Source organism: Notothenia rossii (assembly GCF_949606895.1).
Source record: "Notothenia rossii genome assembly, chromosome: 8".
Classification (NCBI taxonomy): domain Eukaryota; kingdom Metazoa; phylum Chordata; class Actinopteri; order Perciformes; family Nototheniidae; genus Notothenia; species Notothenia rossii.
Window position 1 is genome coordinate 43,242,752 of NC_136906.1, and position 17,794 is coordinate 43,260,545.

At 40.2% G+C, this 17,794-nt stretch overlaps 1 long non-coding RNA gene across 1 annotated transcript; it reads left to right on the forward strand.

Annotated features, from left to right (window-relative positions):
* Positions 1-4,406: 4,406 nt before the first annotated feature.
* Positions 4,407-10,449, forward strand: LOC307017257. The gene is made up of 4 exons (XR_013802096.1): positions 4,407-4,790; positions 5,655-5,768; positions 7,167-7,223; positions 8,133-10,449. It is a non-coding gene; the product is annotated as an uncharacterized lncRNA (long non-coding RNA).
* Positions 10,450-17,794: the final 7,345 nt, after the last annotated feature.

Here is a 17,794-nt window from a genome sequence, read left to right on the forward strand (position 1 = left end):
GAACCTAATAAGAAAAAACCAGATACCAAGAAGCAACGACACGATGGCTTCCACATCCTCCATTTTTGTTACATGTTTTGTGAGCTGTGTCGCATTGAAGATGACGTCACGGCAGTTGTATGCAGCGTCGCTCCGCCCGCCAAAAAGCCGATCGCCCGGCCTACACTTTGTTACTATAGTAACTACCCCAGTTCCTAAACTGTAATGTGAGCGCAGCATTAAAGTGAGCCGGGCCTAATAAGGCCTAACCAAACCGAGTGAGGCCGAGCGAGGCCGAGCGAGGCCTGCAGTGTAAATGCGCAAATTGAGAAAGATCGGCTGTGCGTAAGTGAGTATTGAATGTGTGTGTGTGTGTGTGTGTGTGTGTGTGTGTGTGTGTGTGTGTGTGTGTGTGTGTGTGTGTGTGTGTGTGTGTGTGTGTGTGTGTGTGTGTGTGTGTGTGTGTGTGTGTGTGTGTGTGTGTGTGTGTGTGCGTTGGTGCGGCCGGATTATGAGGACAATTCGCATGGATACGCACCAGCATTATAAGGACATTTCGACTTGTGAAGACAAAACTGGTGTCCTCACAAGTCGCGCAGTGTACAAGCACTTATCAACATGTAAATAAAACCCTCCCGCTTTTTCACGGTATGTCCTAATAAACCGCCTATACCGGATTTCTAGTGTATTTGTGTGTGCTCATTGTGTATAAAACGCTCGTACAGCTGATTCATGGTATTGCAGTTTCATACACATTTACCTCTCATTTTACACAAAATACGCGCTTTTCATTGGTTGGACACACCTGCTCACTGATTGGGCGGCTAAAGAGTCAATCAGGCAGGTTCTCATCCGGGATTGGCCAGCAGTCATCAGTCGAGCAGGTTCTCATCAGGGATTGGTCTTTCAGTTTTCGGTCAATATCTCACCAAGAAACAGTATCAGACAGTCGGCTTGTTTGAGACGCGTTGCGAGACGAGAATAGCCGATCGCAGCCGGGGGAAGTCTCAAAAAGCTCACCTGAAGTCGGACAGCTCCGAGTCGGCTTCTTCTTCTTCTTCTTTTTCTTCTTCTTCTTCTTCTGCTGCTTCGCCTTCTTCTTCTTCTCTCGGTTTTTTGGCGGATTGCAAACAACTTTAAGGTGCATACCGCCATCTCCGGAGTCGGCTTGACTCGGTTTGCATTTATAAAGAATGCACACGTGTTTAATTGTTAATGTCAGATATGTACTAAGTAAATACATTTGTTCCTGCTCAAGATTAGATTCAACTCTATTGTTATTGCACAGATTACAGGTACTGAGACAACGAAATGCAGTTTAGCTTCTAACCAGGAGTGCAACAAGCAGTAAAGTGAAAAGTAATCTACAGAATCTACGGAATAAAAGATAGAATGAAGTGAATGATGAATAAACAGTGAGGGGTATGAATACACTAGATATACACAGCAGCCTGTGAGCAGTATGAACAGTGTGTATGAATATGTTAAGATATATAAAGTATAAAAACGGTAAGCAGTGCAAGTATAGTATAACATATATAGATATTCATTTCATGATGATAAACATTGTGGAACAATGATGAAAAATGTGAATGGAAGTGGCGACGTAAAACTGACACCAAACAACAACTTTTGCCGAGCCAATTGGAGAGTTTCATCAGCAGCACGGGGTAAAAACCACCAATGAGTGCTCAACTCAAGATACCAGCGAGTCGTTTCCCATCAAGCATTTTGCCTCCGCAGCCCGTGAAGAGGAACTGCGCCGCCTCGACGTGCCTCGCTCTCAAGGCTGCGGGCGTCTTTGTCCCGCGAGATTTCAACGTCTCATGTGAGCTAGCCTCCAGAGCAAGTCGGTTATGGCTAGAAAGGATCCGTCTAGTGTAAATATGACGTCACGTTCTCGTTGTAACTCTCGTTGGAGCGGCTCGGAAAAAACATCTACAGCAGTGACATGATGCAACATACACATTCATGCAGCAGGATAATAGTAAAACACTGAAAGGGAAAATGTTATTGCACCAGGAGCTATCTTGGGACTTTTACTGTGACAACGTTGACTTGCCTGTGAATAAAAAATAAACCATAGTGTTGGTGATCTGCAGTGTTGTCATTCTTCTTTGAACAGCAAGACCACTAACACCCTATTTCAACAATCACACTCCCTGTCATTGACATAATTAATAGATAGTTTAGCTTCTCACGGTCATTTGCTGTGGCCCACTGATGTTAACGATCGTAAATGAAAGGCTGCCTGCCAAACGTAACATTCAGCCACGTGACTTGCAAACTCTCGCGAGAGTTTTACACTACCGAGCAAGTCGGACAAAATAGGCTTGTCTGAGACGCGTTGCGGCTCGCCTCGAAAGTAGACGAGAATAGCCGATTGCAGCCGGGGGAGGTCTCAAAAAGCTCGCCTGAAGTCGGACAGCTCCGAGTCGGATTCTTCTTCTTCTTCTTCTACTTCTTCGCCTTCTTCTTCTTCTCTCGGTTTTTTGGCGGATTGCAAACAACTTTAAGGTGCATACCGCCACCTCCGGAGTCGGCTTGACTCGGTTTGCATTCATAAAGAATGCACAAATGTGTTTAATCGTTCATGTCAGATATGTAGCCTACTAAATAAATACATTTGTTCCTGCTCAAGATTAGATTCAACTTTATTGTTATTGCACATATTACAGATACTGAGACAACGAAATGCAGTTTAGCTTCCAACCAGGAGTGCAACAAGCAGTAAAGTGAAAAGTAATGTACACAATCTACAGAATAAAATATAGAATGAATTGAATGATGAATAAACAGTGAGGGGTATGCATATACACAGCAGCCTGTGAGCAGTATGAACAGTGTGTATGAATAAGCTAAGATATATAAAGTATGAAAACGGTAAGCAGTGCAAGTATAGTATAACATATATAGTAGGGATGTAACGATACCAAAAACTCACGGTACGATAATATCGCGATAACAAGTCCACGGTACGGTATTTATCGCGATATTGAATAATAAAGTTTTCAATAAAACATTTTTTTACTCGGAAAATGTTTCTTTATTACATAATAAATTTGATTTTTACAGCCTTTTTGTAGGATAGCAGTATTTTAAAGTGTCAAAAACAAAGTGACAGTAACAGACTGGAACAAGAAAACCAGTGTTTTTGTACCTACTGGTACTACCAAACAAAGTAAGCATTTTCTTTATGCCACTGCATCTCACAAATAAACAAGGACATTTAATAATCAGACCCTGCAATAAAATAAATCAAGTTTCACTTTAGTAACTCAACTCAAACTCACTAGTCACTCACTCAGCATCATCAGACAGGTTTTTAGGAATATGAGAATGTCCACATTTCCAGGTATTTATAAGCTGGGGTGTTTGGGCATTTACAATATCCCCTGCTCTGGAAACAACTCTCTCGCTTGGTACTGATGTTGCTGGGACACCAGTGGTCGCGTTAACCGAATATTTTATTTAACAATGACGGAAAAATCTGAAAGCAGTCTGTCATTTTGACAGATTAGAACAAACTCGGAACAGCACCAACGTTTCCCCGCAGCGAGGCTCTAGTGTTATGCCGTGTTATGCATGCCCTCCAAAAGGAAATGATATAGTTCCCAAACCGTACTTTGCCGAACAGATCAATACATGTCTGGGAGGTTTTGCTTCACGCTGTGTGCGTCCCGCGAGGTGCATGCACACACGGCATAACACCGCCCCCGCCCGTTGACAGTTCACGAGCATGCTCTATCGTGAACTGTTCAGACCCGACGGGTAATAAGGGATTATAACGGATATTTTATGATCCTGTCTGTCAAAATGACGGACAGCGAAAAAGTCTAACGCCAGGCTTATTGACATGGCGAGATATAAATATATGGTTGGTACTTGTCAATGTCTCTAGGTGTGTAAATGTAGCCCTGTAAATACGATGTCCTTTTGTGTTATCTGTTGTTTTATTTTCATGTTGTAACCTACTTGCTGCCATGTTGGACAGGTCTCTCTTGAAAAAGAGATCGATGATCTCAATGGGACCACCTGGTTAAATAAAGGTTTTTTTTTTAAAAAGTGTTTAAAAAAAAAGAAATATATGTATTTTTTTTTTTTTAAATCGCGGTAGATTTAGTCAGGCTCACAACGGTATTGGGAAGTTTATTTACCGCGATACCGCGATATTCGGTATATCGTTACATCCCTAATATATAGATATTAATTTCATGATGATAAACAGTTTCATCAGCAGCACGGGGTAAAAACCACCAATGAGCGCTCAGCTCGAGATACCAGCGAGTCGTTTCCCATCAAGCATTTCGCTTCCGCAGCCCGAGGAGAGGAACTGCGCCGCCTTGCCGCGCCTCGCTCTCAAGGCTGCGGGCGTCTTTGTCCCGCGAGATTTCAACGTCTCATGTGAGCTAGCCTCCAGAGCAAGTCGGACAAAATAGGCTTGTTTGAGACGCGTTGCGGCTCGCCTCGAAAGTAGACGAGAATAGCCGATTGCAGCCGGGGGAGGTCTCAAAAAGCTCGCCTGAAGTCGGACAGCTCCTAGTCGGCTTCTTCTTCTTCTTGCACGAGCAAGACGTTGATCGAAATTGCGCAGGTCTCGCTTGTCTCAAACAAGCCTAATGACTAACCATCATGCAACGCACTTGCAAGACGTTGATCGAAATTGCGTAGGTCTGCGCAGGTCTCGCTTGTCTCAAACAAGCCTGTTGATCGAAATTGCGCAGGTCTGCGCAGGTCTCGCTTGTCTCAAACAAGCCTAGTAGTACATGGAGGAGATCGTTGACGGCAATTCGGACTTGTAACCAAAACTGGTAAGTGATATTTGTTATCATGTATTTGAAACAAAACATAAGGATTTAAATGTTTCTTTGGTGGCCAGCTACAACCCAGCATCAAAACTGCAGCTGTTCGTTTATTACTTTGTTTGTCCGGCTCAGTGAACACCACGGGGCATGCTCCCCATCGCTTTTCGTGTGTTTTAAAAAAGTAATAGGATGAAGTTAGTTAGTTAGTTAGTTATTTCGTAAGTTAATCCTATCAAGACACTGCATTTGACTGTAAACGTTACATTAACCTTTAGCTCTGCTGTCAGTTAGCACAGTTTAGCTTAGCATCAACCACATGGTAATGACTTCCGCTTTACAACTGAATTAAATGCAATGTGATATTAAAAGGCTGACTATTTATGCCCACTCATGTGTGTTGATGACTAGTTATACTACTGGCCTGTTACTCTTTGAATAAATAATCGTCTTTAAAATGCTGCTAAGACAGATGTGTGCTGTGTGTTACTGTGTAGCTCTCACATCCGTGCAGCCGTCATGCGGTTACAACGGAGCGGCTCCTCAGTGCATGATCTGTGCATGCATGGAGGAGCAGACTACCGTGTTTTGCAAATGAAACGTGCAGCGTTTCATGCACCTGTAGGTTTCATGCACCAACATGCAGACGTAGCTGGTGACTGTAGGTGCACTGCCGTCGGAGCACACCAGGATGACGTTCCGGGACTTTAAAAATGTTTTGCATTCTTATTAATGAACTACCATCTTTAATAGAACAGTGTATCATGCCTCATATTGAACCCCTCTTTTTTCTAATGCATCTTTTTTCCCCCAAGAGATGTTATTGTTAATCATGTACATTAAACTTAGCCTGTTCTCTGTTTTATTTTTTAGCAAGGATGATGCAAAGGAGCTGGAGAAAGACTGCTGAACAGGATGCAATAGAGCATATCATTCTGGGCAGAGACAAACCCTTCCTAGAGGCCAGGTTCATTAGCACATTTAAAGGTAAGCCATTCATCTCATACAGTATGTAGTATCAAAGGCCGTATTGCATTGTTTCATCAATATGACCCTGACCTTTTAGCCATTGCTCTTAGGTCATCAGCCTCACGTATTTTCAACAATGTACGTTTTCAGGAAATGTAATATGTAAATGTCATCTAATCGATAGATTTATGATCGATAGATCATTAATCATCATACTAAAGTGGCCGCTCAAACAGATGTCTTAGCTTTGCTGAAGAACGTTTACCATATCCTCATGTATGCACCAATACAACAATTAAGGAATACTCTGTTACAGGAAAAGTCCTGCATTCAAAATGTTCCTCAAGTAAAAGTATAAGTACTCAGATCTTGTACTTGAGTAAAAGTAGGAGTACTCAGCTCTTGTACTTGAGTAAAAGTAGAAGTACTCAGCTCTTGTACTTGAGTAAAAGTAGAAGTACTCAGATCTTGTACTTGAGTGAAAGTAATAGTCCCAGAGTGTAGGAATACTCTGTTACAGTAAAAGTCCTGCATTCAAAATGTTCCTCAAGTAAAAGTAGAAAAGTATTCTCATCAAAATATAGTGAAAGTAGCGACAGTAAAAGTAGTCATTGTGCAGATTGGTCCATTTCAGAATAATAGATATGATATGTTTTATAATGATTGATCATGAAAGTGTTCTCAAAGCTGGTAAAGGTGCATCTAGTTTGAATTACTTTGTATACTGCAGGGTAGCTTGTGGATTTACTCCAGGTGGAACTAAAGGCTGATTTAACAATTGATTATATTTCACATCATTCATCCACATCTGTAAAGTAACTAAAGGTATTAAATACATGTAGAGGAGGAAAAGTACACCATGTACCTCTGAACTGTAGAGGAGTAGAAGTACACAGTAGCAAAACATTGAAATAATTAAGTAAAATATAAGTAGCTCAAAATTTTACCCAAGTATAGTACTTGAGTTTATGAACTTAGTTACTTTACACCAGTGGCTATAAAGATAGAAATACTAAGCCTTGTACAGGGGCATGAAAATACATTTTTAAAATGCTCAACAGTGCTGCCAAAAATATAAACTGACTGCTACACAATTAAAATAAATTCCCCACACTTGTACCTATTTGCTGTAAAGGAAATATTCCCAGACGAGGAGATAACATACAACTATGGGGATCCTGCTTGAACCTGGTGCTCAATAGTGAGGTTATGTTCTCTTTAGGACATTGCTTAACTGACAGGGAAAAAGTGTTGCATTGCTCTTCATGGTACTACCACTCAGCTCAGTTAAGCAGATTTGATTTATTTCAGCAAAAAAAATTGTACTGTTAACGTTATTTTCTGAATTTCACCTGATTTAATACAAAATTAGTCAATAATGTTTTAAAGTCGTGCCTGTCTTTCACTTATTTACAGGAAGTATGTGGTGGGACCGAACTTCGTACAACTCCAAAAACATCAGGGGACAAGATGGTAAGTTTCAATGTATTGTTTTTCCACACATTGTTGCGTGTCGCTGACTGGTATAGATTGAAGCTGTTTTACCAGGACTATCGTCTTGGTAAGGGGCTCCATTTCCCCATACTTTGGGTCAAATTGAAACGGGTTAAATGTCATACTACACAGAAAGATGAAGGCCGTCTGGTCACAGGGCGTCTTGTAGGGACAGCAGTCCTTGTAAGGACAGATGATGTCAACAGGAGTAAAAAATTACAAGATTAAAATGTTTCTGTATAATGTCATACTACACAGAAAGATAAAGGCCGTCTAGTCTCAGGGTGTCTTGTAGGGACAGCAGTCCTTGTAAGGACAGATGATTTTACAACCTGTTGACATGACTAGACATTAGATCATTGCCTTCATCCAGCATGTGCACACCTCTATAACTGTTAAGGGTCCAATGACATGGCCATTTCCACTGATCGATTTCAACTGATCCACTGATCCATTGTTGAGGTCAACTAGAATAGATTCACATTGTTCAATGTTCCAAACTCACATAGGTTTCTCATACAGCATCTCTGTATAGTATGTGTATTCACTCTCTGTCCTACACGCCTTGTTGGAGCTCCTGCCCCCCCCCCCCCCCTCCCCCCCCCTCCCTGTGAGCCCAGTGTGCGCTGATGTGTGTTTATGTGTTACAATGGCGTTTGTTAGCAACCAGAAAGTGACACCAGTAATGACAAAAAGATGAGAATGCTGCGTGGGGTCTGGATCTGGTTTCAAAAACTTAACAAAAATTCAATTTGACTTGCTTTCTTCTTTGTTATATGGTGAAATGCACAGTGATTTGATGTTAAAATAATGCTCAACAAATGTTACCAGTACATTTTTCTGGATAATGAAGAAAATACAAACTTGGTGTTCCTTTTTTGTTCAAAGGTGAAGGACACCTGCCTTTCCAGTAATGAAGGTTCCTTCTGTGATAAAGACTACATTCCCAAAAGTGCATTTAGCAGTGATGGATCCAGCGCTGATGAAGACTGCCCACCTGACTCTGAAGCAAATAACGATTGGGATCATCTCATTGCCACCATCAGGGATTCAAAGCCACCCCATGGTAAGACTGCACCAACCGCCTCTACAAAGAACTGTGTTGTACCAGAAGACACGGCTGCTACTACCTCTGACACATTCCAACTTGATGAAGATTTCATCCCTGATGGGGCTTCCTGTTCTGATAATGAACCTACCACATACAATACTCAGAATCTTCCAAGGTTTAACACGACAGCTGTAACAGTCTCATTCTCTGAGAGGGCAATAATTAAGTGTGTTGCAAACCCCAAAGAATCTTCTTGCGCCCTCAAAAATTATAACATTGAAAGGTGTGGTTGGAGGATCACCAGATGGTGGAATAACCCTGATTTTGAATCACAGCTTTCATGCGTCTTGGCTGCTCTCCACCAGTCTGTCACATGGCTGCTGGGTGACTTTATGTCATTCCTGGTGCAACAATTCAAGCAACTCAGCTTTGATGGATGGCATGTTACCAACCATCTTCCTCTGGATCACATTCCAGAGGTTTCCCATGGGGTTCAGGTCTGGAGATTGGGGTGGCCATGAGAGGATCTGGATCTGGTGATCCTCCAAACACACCTTGATTGACTTGGCTGTGTGGCATGGAGTATCGTCCTGTTGGAAAAAACAATTATTTTTGTCAGAGCAGAAGGAAGCACGACTTGTTCCAGGAGAACCTTGTACGTGGTTCGATTCATGCTTCATTCACCAAATTTCACAGTGGCTGCGGGACACTGAGGCTTGTAGGGCCTCTCCAGGTCTCTGTCTAACCATAAGATGACCAGGTGTTGGACATTTGGTTGAGGATGGGTGATGATCTGGGGGGGCTTCAGCACGGCTGAATGTCTTTGTGAAGGAAGCATGAATTGAACGACGTACAAGGTTCTCCTGGAACAAATCGTGCTTCCTTCTGCTCTGATAATAAGTCTGACAATAAAGTCACCCAGCAGCCATGTGACAGACTGGTGGAGGGCAGCCAAAACGCATGAAAGCTGTGTTTAAAAAATAATATGAACTTGTTTTCTTTGCATTATTTGAGGTCTGAAAACACTGCTTATTTTTTTGTTATTTTGACCAGTTGTAATTTTCTGCAAATAAATGCTCTAAATAATAATATTTGTATTTGAAATTTGGGAGAGATGTCGGTAGTAAATAGAATAAATCAAAAAACGTAAATTTGACTTAAACACATACCTATAACTAGTACAACCAGAGAAACTGATGATTTAGCAGTGGTAGCATTTTTTTGTAGAGCTGTATGTATTTGTACATAGTTACACTTTTATTTTACCTTATTTTTTCAAAGCATTTCATTTTAAAATGTATTAATAACAAATATATTTGGTAAAAGATGTTTTAGTTTTAAGTGAAGAAATGTTGGTGATGAAAAAAGGTTCATTAAAAATGAGGTAAATGCTTAAATCCAAGCTGTTGAGTCTGTTGTCCTTTTTATTTGAAGAAATCCCATTGACTCTACAGTTTGAATCTGTGTCTAATATTCACTTTTGAGGCAAAACGTATAAATTATGTCAGTATATTCAATTCTTGTGAGGTGACACAGTGGTTAGTGCGCGCGGCCCATGAAAGTTGTCTCCACTGCCTACTAGATGGGTTCGAATCCCAATCCCTCCGTAGCTTACAGGCAATGTCTTATCCTCTGTCTTCCAACTTCACACTCTCTGGAATAATGGCACTCTGGTCAAAAACATCTTTAAAAAAAGAATTTGAAATATCTGCAAATTAAAAGTCCTTGTCAATTTTGTACACTCAACTGGTACAGAAATCCTGTAAAACAAAATATGCATTTGCGGGCCACACAATAGCAGCATCTTAGGGAGCTCATTCCTTTGTCATTGGTGAGAGATGTAGGGGCTCTTTCACCTCAGCTAAAACTGCAAGTGATTTAGACTGTTAACCAACAGAGAGCTGAAAAACTGTGTCCTGCTCCCTTTATTACAACCAGTCTAACATCAAGAATGCTTTTGTGTATGGTTAGAGACCTGTTAAATCTGGGTGGTTCACAAATAAGGTATTGTTCGGGTAGTGTGTGTGTAAAATGCCCAGTTATACCTGATGTCCTTTTAACTAAGGTATTATTAGGTTAGTGTATGTATGTATAAAATGTCCAGTTATACCTTATGTCCTTATAACTAAGGTATTGTTAGGCTAGTGTGTGTGTATAAAATGTCCAGTTTTACCTGATGTCCTTATAACTAAGGTATTTGTGTGTGTGTGTGTGTCTGTGTGTGTGTGTGTGTGTGTGTGTGTGTGTGTGTGTGTGTGTGTGTGTGTGTGTGTGTGTGTGTGTGTGTGTGTGTGTGTGTGTGTGTGTGTGTGTGTGTGTGTGTGTGTGTGTGTGTGTGTGTGTGTGTGTGTGTGTGTGTGTGTGTGTGTGTGTGTGTGTGTGTTTTGGAGGGAGAGAATAGCTGTAGGGCTAACCAAGAGGGGATGGATTCAGGAGTTGTTAAACAACTGATGGATTTTGTGATCCAAGATATTTATCCTGATGGCTTGAAAAAAATGAAAATGGTTGACAATCCTTTATTATCTTGTATGAATATATCTGGTATATATATTGCTCATTTTCCATAAAAGAAAAACATTTATTTGAGTTTGTGTTTTATTTGAGTTTGATGCATACAAATACTGTAGATGATGATTGTTGAAAATGCACTTTTACCATAAAACGCCAGCACGACCAGTTGGTTGAGGCTCATAAAAACAAAACTGTGTAGTCAGTGAAAAAAAAAGTAGTTTGTGGTAGTTTGTGTCCCATTTGTTAAAAAAATGCAAACAAATAATTTCTTCATAGATTTTTTTCTTGGTCTGGCGATTAAAGGGTTAAGCCTATATGTTTAAGCAATTATGTCTGCCTTCCCCGTCTTGCAACATTAGGACCCACTGATTAGGACAGCTTCACCTAATTTTGGCTATATTTAAAGTGCCCAAATGTAAGTTTAGATATTATGTAATGCAACGTTTTTCTTGGCCTACATCAGTGTTATAGAAGGAAAGACAACAGTGATAGTTATGTTTCAGAATAACATTTATTGGAAATTGTTGGAAAAATCTCCCTGTTCCCCGGCTTGAGCTTCAATCTCAGGATCCATGTATTTGTGATCCTCTCCAGAATGGAAGTAGTCATCACATACAGAGCATCAACTAGTTCCTGTTGTTAGTTCTATTCAAGCCATCAGGATAAATGTTGTGGATCATAAAATCCATCAGTTGTTTCACAACTTCTGAATCCATCCCCTCTTGGCTAGCTCTACAGCTATTCTCTCCCTCCAACACACACACACACACACACACACACACACACACACACACACACACACACACACACACACACACACACACACACACACACACACACACACACACACACACACACTCACACTCACACTCACACTCACACACAAGGACAAACACTCTATCACATTCAATACTCACTTACGTACAGCCGATCTTTCTCTATGTCTATCTATCTCTGTCTCGCAATCTACCTCTCTCGCTATCTATCTCTCTCTCTATAATCACAAACCAAGAAAGTTGTGACACTTCCGCCGGTTTATATAGCCAGACAATCTAGGACAGAAATAAATATAAATATATATATATGTATATATATATATATATATATATATATATATATATATATATATATATATATATATATATATATATATCTAAAATAACAATTTCATTATATGGATTCAACTTGTGCCCCGCTGGACTTTTCTGTGGTTTACCCGTTACTGTGACATCAGTATCAGCCATGGAAGATAGTTTGTTTGTTTCATTCTAAGCTATCCAGCAAGGTTATTTTCATTTATGTTTTCTGCACAGTGTGTAGAGTCTTGTTGTGATGAGAGGGATGGAGGTATTTAATAAAAATCTTGCTCGCTGGAGAATAGCTACAGAAGTCCTGTCACAACTTAATCGGAGGGGATCACAGCTGGCCACGGATCTCGATGCTGCATTCGGGCTGTGAGTAAACAGGCTTGTTTGAGACAAGCGAGACCTGCGCAGACCTGCGCAATTTCGATCAACGTCTTGCTCGTGCGTTGCATGATGGTTAGTCATTTTGTCCGACTTGCTCTGGAGGCTCGCTCACATGAGACGTTGAAATCTCGCGGGACAAAGACGCCCGCAGCCTTGAGAGCGAGGCGCGGCGAGGCGGCGCAGTTCCTCTCCTCGGGCTGCGGAAGCGAAATGCTTGATGGGAAACGACTCGCTGGTATCTCGAGCTGAGCGCTCATTGGTGGTTTTTACCCCGTGCTGCTGATGAAACTCTCCAATTGGCTCGGCAAAAGTTTGTTGTTGTTTGGTGTCAGTTTTACGTAGCAACTTCCATTCACATTTTTCATCATTGTTCCACAATGTTTATCATCATGAAATTAATATCTATATATGTTATACTATACTTGCACTGCTTACCGTTTTCATACTTTATATATCTTAGCATATTCATACACACTGTTCATACTGCTCACAGGCAGCTGTGTATATTCATACCCCTCACTGTTTATTCATCATTCAATTCATTCTATATTTTATTCTGTAGATTGTGTACATTACTTTTCACTTTACTGCTTGTTGCACTCCTGGTTGGAAGCTAAACTGCATTTCGTTGTCTCAGTACCTGTAATATGTGCAATAGCAATAAAGTTGAATCTAATCTTGAGCAGGAACAAATGTATTTATTTAGTACATATCTGACATGAACGATTAAACACATTTGTGCATTCTTTATGAATGCAAACCAAGTCAAGCCGACTCCGGAGGTGGCGGTATGCACCTTAAAGTTGTTTGCAATCCGCCAAAAAACCGGGAGAAGAAGAAGAAGGCGAAGAAGTAGAAGAAGAAGAAGAAGAATCCGACTCGGAGCTGTCCGACTTCAGGCGAGCTTTTTGAGACCTCCCCCGGCTGCGATCGGCTATTCTCGTCTACTTTCGAGGCGAGCCGCAACGCGTCTCAAACAAGCCTAACAGGTCTCGCTTGTCTCAAACAAGCCTTGTGTCTTACTTTTAGGCTGTCTGGAGGTATGGACAGCTATCAAAGCTACTAAACATCACATTAACAATGATGTACAAATGAAAGTCGGAGACAAATATATATTTGAAATGATTTATTCACGTTTGCAATGTTTTGAACAGACATAGCCAGTCACCTCATTGTCATTTTGTAGTCCTTGTTGTACGCGTCTGGATATCGGCATCGCAACCACAACCTCACACACTGGTACTGAATGTGCATCAAAGTGTTCCTATGGAGCCAAATATACCAAAAGATAAATGTAAACAACAGAAGAAGCGATCGAAATGTGTATTTCCTGGTTATTCGACAATGGCTCCTCAAAGTACACGCCCCATTCCTACCGTTATAGAACGTCACGAGTTCCCTGGTGTAACCAGTTAAACGGTAACACCGCCAGTAGAGTGGTACTCCAAGATGTCTGACGCGAAATCCTGTGACGTCATTAGGAAGCTGCTAAGGGGATGCTCTGATACATTTAGCAAAACCTGGGATCCTATTCTCTCTTTTGTTAATTCTATAACTTCTTTAGGGGATTAGATAATCCTATTACTCATTAATGTACGCTGTAGCTACTATTTTGAGACCCGACGGTTATGATGCAATGCTAATCAGGGACGTGGGAAGGGGGAGTGCTGAGGGGTCTGCAGCACCCACATCTGTTGTCGGAGTTGTAACTGCAACGCCAAAAAGTTCACTGAACAAATCAATACAAAACTTTTATTTTGAGTTACTATTTTTGAGTTAGCATTTTAGTGTAAGCAGTTAATAAAAAGCTTCACTAAATAAAAAGAGAAAGTGATAATGCGGTGTGCAGAAAAGAAGCTTGTCAGTGCAGACAAGATCAGGGATGGGAGTTTTGTGAAAGGAGGATTTAAGAGCTGGCGAAAGGCAGGGGAAACATTTAGGGAGCATGAGAAGTCCCATCAACACACAGGCTAAAATGAACACAGATGAATGCACTGCTCTCACAAGCTGTTGCTAAAGACCAAATGATTGCATTTAATGTGAAGTTATTATACAGGACCAAAGCCCCGAATGTTTTTTCTGTAGCCCCGGACAATTCTCCCTCAATAATATAATACATTAACCGTGCTTTACCTGAACCTCATCATGAGAGGACGGCAGAATTGTAATTTTTCCATGTTCAGTGAATGCAACAGAGGCAAGACACCAGACCAACCAGAGAGTTGCATGGAAATAAACATGTCTTATTGGCTGACAGGTACCTATCATGTGAGCTGTGACAATATTTAAAATAAACTGTCAGTCGGACTCAGAGTTTCTGAAGATGGACATAAGAACATTTTTTCTTAAAAAATACGACAGTTCTCAAGGGGTGGCTCACATAACAACCCCAGAGCCACCACTTGAGCCAGGTGAAGTAGGTATGTAAATGTCAGTAAACTTCCAAGTTATGCGAACATGTAAGCAAAGCATAAATTACAGCTACGTTGACTTTGAATCGCTGGGGTAGGCTAAACCGTTAGCAAGTAGCTATAGCTAGACAGAGATATTAAATAAACACTTTGTCATACAATCTAAATGTTATGTTTTTTAGTGTTACCTGGTGATTTCAAAGAAAGCTGTTGATCCTGATTCCTGTCAGTAAAAGTGTTTCATAGTTAGCTTACTGTAGCTAAACATCAACCTAGCACTGATATACATGGACGTTATGTGACAGTATTTCTGAGAAAAAGTTAGCTGAAATGGTGACATAGTTGCCACTGCTTTATGTGTCAACAGCATGTTTGAACGTATTTGCAGCAGTAAATGTGGCTGTTTGGCCACTGACGTTGTCATAACAACGCCTGAATTTAAATGTGCAAGCTCTTTTTGAGACAGATTTTTGCATTAAATGATCATTCTTCTGAATGATATTCCTATTGACGGCCAGTTTCTATGTGAACATTATGAGATGGACAGCCAGAGAGAATACATGAAAAACAGTTATCCATAGGTCTCTTAATTTTGCTCTAAGTGCACCAGATTGATGCTTTTAACTTCAATATTTTAAAAAAATACCCCGCACGCTCTCTGACTAACTTCCCGCGTCCCTGATGCTAAGTGATTGTCTCCCTTGGCGTGTGTAAGAGTCGGTGAGGACTGATAATTTATTCCGGGAAATTACTCAGACCTACTAACCTAACTGAAGTTATTGAGTCTATGTAAGTTTACTGCTTGGCTCAGATCCACCAACGTCAGCAATATCTCACCTCTATTAACTCCCCGAAGAGCCAGGTTCAATTAACTGCTGTTTCAATTCAGACAACTCTCTTAAATCTGTTTAAGCGATCCCGAAGGATTTTGATATCAGTAAATGAGGTGTGGCCCTACCTAAGTGTGAGTGTGGCAGTGTGCAATCTTACCTTTGAAGCAGGAGAGGAGAGTGCAGATGTCTTTTAAATTGTCCCAATCCAAAATGTGGGGTCAGTTTATTTGAAGAAAAATAGGTCCAAACTTATACAGGGTTTTTACCTTCTCTCTTTACAACATTATAATCCTAAACATATCATGCTGGGGTCATTTTCTAATCTAAAACCTTAATTCACAGTTTTACATTTATTACCAAAATTGTAATTTCAACTGCCCAATTCAGTTGTGATTTTTAAATCTCCGGATAGAATTTAGAGGCAGTTCCTCATAAATGACCGGTGATAATAAAAAGCACATTCAAACTTTCATTTTCACCCAATCAATTCACATCAATTTCATACCTTTTTTCCGACACAGACGGCGGGGAATAACATTCAAAAACCCATTCCTATCCGCATGAATTTGGCGGAAGATTCCTCACAGGTGGCGGGCCTAATATTCACAAACACACCACACCGGACCCGGCGCTACGAGGGGGCAAAAGGGGGCATTGCCCCCTCAGTTGTATTCTTTGCCCCCTCACTTTCAGCATCATTCATCCATCAAAAAGTACGATAAATGTCACAATTATTAAATAACTTTAAATAATTAATTTCCTCAATATACGTTACTATGTTTGGATTAGATATGTGGGCAGGCAGTCAAGCAACGTGTAAAAAAGCCTCAACCCCAAGTGAGCTTGTAGTCTTAATTCATGTTAGCATGTGTGCTTAGCTGTAAACACAGTCCACAGACCAAAACGTCCGTTTTCTGGGCAAAGTCCCCGTTTTCGGTGGCCGGTACCCGGTTGAAACTCCGGAAAATGCTCCCGTTTTTGAATGTGCATTAAAAAACATAAAACAAGGTGAAATAAAATGTTAGATGTCAGTAAAAACCAGTCTATGGTAAAAACAGAGTAACAGAGTTGTGTCTGTTTGTAGCGTTAGCGTATTTCTTCTTCTACTACTTTTTCTTCTACTTCTTCTTCTTCTACTTGTAATTCAATGTAGGCTACCTGCCCGTGAAATATATTATAAATATTGACATAGTACTACAACAAAGCTTTAAACGAGGTAAGTTACACATTTATGTTCTCAATCGTCAAGTGTGGGATTCAATATTACATTAGTTTAGATTCGATTTTTACTATAATAATAATAATAATAATAATAATAATAATAATAATATGCTGTGTATGATATAAACCGTATTGGTACAATGAGTGACGGATTGTGGAACATTGATTCGATTTTTCGGTACCACTTTACAATAAGACTACACTTATATAAGATTCATAAATAATTAGGTTATTCATTAAGTTGTAAACACTTTATTAATCATTAAGAACCATTTATAAACCAGTTCTAACAGAGTTTTCATACGTCAACACAGGCTCACTATTTGGCAAGATGACTAAGCCTTATATTGGCTAGCTTACTTCGTCTTCTTCATCAGCCAGCATCCTTGGTATCTGTTGTTCAGTGAGTTTATTCCCCCCCTTCAATCAATCAATCAATCAATCAATCAATCAATCAATGTTTATTTATATAGCCCAATATCACAAATGTTACATTTGTCTCAGTGGACTTCACAGTTTGTACAGAATATCAGTATGACAATACGACACCCTCTGTCCTTAGACCCCTTTCATCTTGATGTTTCTTGGCATCTCTTTATGACCATTTATTTATGAGTTACTACCATTTATAACTGCCAAAAGGGAGCCTTATTGTAAAGTGTAAAACACATTCCCATTTATTAATGAGTTACTAACATTTCTAATACGGCTTAGCAGTACAGATAAATGTGGGCTTACTATTTGGCAAGCAACCGGTCACAGTTGCCCTGTTTATCTCAAATCTTATAAAATCTTATTAATGATTTATAAAGTTTTCACAACTTAATTAATAAATGAATTACAAACTATTCATAAACCCTTTATTAGGGTAGTCTTATTGTAAAGTGGTACCGATTTTTCTCATGGCAGTTTGACTCTAGAGACAAACCAGGGTGCTTTGCTTTTAATCTGTGTCTGTCCATTTGGTGTAGTATTTTATCCAATATTACATTTGGGTTATATATTAGTCACTTTCTTATGAAATGCCAGGTTTTAGGCCTTGGTTTGAACATTC